The sequence below is a fragment of the Vigna unguiculata genome, chromosome 10 (assembly GCF_037176805.1).
Source record: "Vigna unguiculata cultivar grain cowpea cultivar isolate G323 ecotype 2 chromosome 10, ASM3717680v1, whole genome shotgun sequence".
Lineage (NCBI taxonomy): Eukaryota > Viridiplantae > Streptophyta > Magnoliopsida > Fabales > Fabaceae > Vigna > Vigna unguiculata.
The window spans coordinates 34,854,892-34,859,283 of NC_140801.1; the positions used below are offsets into that span (position 1 = coordinate 34,854,892).

Here is a 4,392-nt window from a genome sequence, read left to right on the forward strand (position 1 = left end):
CTTCCTCTTCTTTTCCACTGGAGGAGGAGGTCGAGGACTCCCAACACCCACACCAATCTTGGCGTTGGCCCCAGCACTTGTCCTAGGAACTAAGTCTCCACTCTTCTTTCGCTCATTTAACTTATCACGAAGCAAGTGGAAACGAGTCTTCTAACCCACACCAACATCCTCATAAGAAGCCATCAAAACTGATAAACAGAAACAAAGTAAGAAAAGTCAACATATGGCATACCACAAGAAAAATTTGCACATACCCAACATGTCTCCACGGGGACGAGGAGAATTCAATATGGCCACAATACACTTTGTAGGAAGCCGTCGAGGAAGTGAATCTAGCAAATTAAGAACTTCGCAATCCTCGGCTAACATCATAGTCCGGGGCCACTCATCATAGTGCAGCAGATTATGCGTCCAATAAAACGAAAATTTGGCAACGTCACCATCAAAGAAGTAAGAGCGGACAGGAGGGTTCATTACAAGTCTAAAGAAAGTGTTCTTGTAATTTTTAAAAGATGAGGAGTATGGGGCAAGCAGACCTATTCTATGGCAGGCGTTATCCACACGACCAACTCGATCTAACGACACAGCCTCATCAGGGCTATACCTTAGAGGCAGACTGATTAGACAATGCGGGTGAAGACATACCTGTCAAGTTCATGAAACCAACGATACCTTTTTATCGTGAAAAGGGGGCTAAATAAGGGCCCCATAGGTAATTAGCTTATTTATAGCAAAGTTATGATCAAAGTGCATAACACCTCATTCGTTGGATCAAAAAGATCTAACGGCCCACAAGCAATGGCTGTCACAATTCCCAATGACATGTCACATCAAGCCAAGGCCCAGGCCCACTTAATTGACACAGCCTCTTCCACTCCTCCATAGACCTCTTACCTGAAGAGTCGTCTATGCCTTAAAATTTTAAATAAAAAGCATGTATATGAAAATGTTCCCCCTTCCCTCGAAAAATAAATAAATACAACAGCACTGGGAGCGACACATGCAAGCGAAAATAGCTATGCATTAAGATTACCACTATGAAGAGTTTTCAACAAGTTAGTCTCAACTCTTGGGAGACTAGTGTACATGGTGGGAAAAAAAGGTGCTTTAAACCACTGAATAGGCTACAGCCTGGAAGGCCGAGTACACTCCAGCTTTGGAAGCAAAGCAGGCAGCGCAAACTTTAGACCTGACGCATTGGTGGGGCTAGTCCGAGTATACTCCAATAGGCTAGTCCGAGTATATTCCAGCGCAGGAACCTTCATGGTGAGCATTAGTTAAATAAATAGGCAACATGGAAACAAGCAAAGAGGTTACGATATGGTGATTAACTAGAGAGAAAGTCAAAGCAACTTCAACACAAGAGCAAAGAATGTCTCTGGTAAATAGTAGTGAGGATTATACAAATCTGTGTTGGAAGATAGAATGGTAAGAAGAGAATTATATTAATTAAACATAGTTAACAAAACCTAAAACCAACTAAACACTACAAACCCTAGGCCCATAGGGTTAGGCCCATTAAAGTAGTATAAAAGGCACTATTCACGAGGTAAAATAACTATGTTATTTTTACTATTCTTGTCATTTATTGCTCTAACACTGACTTAGGCATCGGAGTGACTTTGCAGGCTCCATCGCTAGTAGGACCTTTCATCCGAAGAGGATATCTCGGCTTTGGGACTTAGGCTTTGAAGAGAAGAAAGTGGATGTGTGCATTTAGAGGTTCATTGGCTCCGATACAATTTGTGTTCGCGAGTATATCTTTACTCCGCAGGAACAATTCAAAATAACTCAAGACTCAAATATTTCTTGGTTTCAAATAATTTATTTGATGGAAAACTTGAATTGTCCTCCATTAGACAAAATATAACTTGGCTAGATATCTCAAACAACAATGTTTCTAGTTCACTGCCAAAAAATATTGGTGCATTCCTTCCCTTAGTTAGTACGTTAAATTTGTCAACAAATAATTTTGAAGGGAGTATACCAACTTCAATTGGTAAAATGCATGAACTTTCCTCCTTGGATTTGTCACATAATCACTTCTCAGGTGAATTACCTGATCAATTAGCAATCGGGTGCAATAGCCTTGAAGAATTGAAGCTTTCCAACAATTATTTCCATGGGAATATTCCTAAATTTTCCAATTTTACAAATTTGTTATAGTTGTTTGTCAATAACAACATCCTCAATTGCACTCTGAAAGAAGTATTGCGGAATTTGAATAGTGAAGAATTGAGGACAATAGACATATCCAACAATTCAATCTCAGGCTCAATTCCTAGTTCAATTGCAAAGTTGTCAAATGTGTGGGTTCTTCTTATGGGAAATAATTGTTAGTTTTGAAATGGTTGAAAAGCCAAGAAGGGGGGTTGAATTGGCTAGTTAAAAATTTAGGCTATCTTTGCAAGCTAAAAACTACCTTTAATTGAATCAAATAGATCACCAAGTTAGAATGCAAACAGTACTGAACTATACACTTTCAATCGATCAAAAACAGAGTTAACAGATTGATTTTACTAAACAAATTATGTTCTAGTATAATCTATCGATTGAAACTAAAAAATAGTCTACTGAAATACTGGGAAAAATGCATCAATGTAAATTTGAATTTTAAACCAGAAACAATGCTCAAGAATGATCAAGACCAGTTCCAAATGATTATACAAACATGCTCAATGCTTCAGATGCTATGAAAACATGCAAGAACATGAAAAAGATGATTAAAGCACAAGTTCTTGAAACTTTAAAATGAAAATGCAGGAGAGAAAGGTTAGAGAAGAGAGGACACCACGATTTTTTATACTGCTTCACTCAAACCTGAGCTACATCCAGTTTGTCAAGGCAACCTTAGCTTGACTTTGCACTATTTCAAAAGTTTTACAAAGTATCCACCCTTACACTTCCAAAATATGCAAAAACACCACAAAAGACTCTTGAATCACACAAGAATCACACAAGAATCACACCAGCACAGCAAGAACCCTCTTGCAGACCTGGAAAACCACCAAGCACACACACAAAGCTTGAGAAAGATCAAACCTTAGTGGTAGCACAGCCTTGCCTACCACAAACCACTTTCTCCAAGCTTCAAACCAAGCCAAAAGCTCCAAGAATTGATCCAAGATCAATCTTCAATAGCTGCAGCACCTATGATCACGAAGGAAAGAGTTTCCACAAGTTTCCATAACCAAATCGTGCTCTAAAATGATCAACAGACCTCTCTTTCGAAAATCACAACTTTTATAGTCAAACTGTTACTAAATTCAACAGGTTGATTTTCAAATCAATCGGTTGATTTCACTTAACTCAAGTGAAATCAGTCGATTAAAAACTAAATCAATTGATTGAATTTGTTGCAGTTTAAGACTACTGCAGCCAACCTTTTAACCTGTTAAAAAACCATTCAACAGATTAAAAGAGACATTTTAACCTGTTGAAAAACCATTCAACAGATTAAAAACACAACAAAGACCAAACTACATCTAATGAATGCTTTAAGGTCTACAACATGAATTACAAACTACAAGTACGCTTTCTTAATGATGTAACTACATGGAGAGCACACATTCCAACCTTGATCACCATGGATATCATCAAATCTCCTTTCCTTTATCAATGTAGGCTTCATTCCAATGGTTATGGCTTCAAGATAGTTCAAAAGAGCTTCATTCAATCTTCATCAAATCTTCAAGAAGCAAACCACCTTGGTTTCTCATGTCAACAATAATCAATCAGAAGGTGAGATCCCTATTGAATTCTCCAACCTAATAATGTTGTTAGTGTTGGATCTTTCACAAAATAGATTATTTGGGCCAATCTGACATATTAATCCATCAGTCTCAGGGGTCTTGTATCTGCAAAAGAATGCTTTCTCAGGCTGCATACCTCTTAACATCTTTGAGAGTCCAAGCCTGAAAACAATAGACTTGAGGGATAATAATTTTTCCGGGAATATTCCCTACATGATTGATAAACTATCAAATTTACGAGTTCTTTCACTTGAAGGGAATAATTTTTCTAATTACATCCCTATTCAATTATGCCAATTACAAAATATCACCTTAATAGATCTTTCACACAATAAGCTCAAGGGTTCAATACCATCTTGCTTTAGTAATATTTCATTTGGATTAGAAGAGAACAATGGTTCATTTGGACTGTAAGATAATTTTGATCCATTGGCCCAAACATCTGCATTTGAAATCTTGTTCCCCAATATGCCAATAGGATTTGTTGTTAATTCCAGTGTGTCATGGTTTATGCCTTCAATTGATTATCAAAATAAAGACATAAATGCTATTGTTGAATTTGGAACAAAGAATAATATTTAAATTTACAGAGGCTACATCCTTGAGAAAATGACTGGGTTGGGTTTATCATGTAATATGT

At 37.2% G+C, this 4,392-nt stretch overlaps 1 pseudogene; it reads left to right on the plus strand.

Annotated features, from left to right (window-relative positions):
- Positions 1-1,372: 1,372 nt before the first annotated feature.
- On the plus strand, positions 1,373-4,166 carry LOC146882432 (uncharacterized; annotated as a pseudogene).
- The last annotated feature ends 226 nt before the right edge of the window (positions 4,167-4,392 follow it).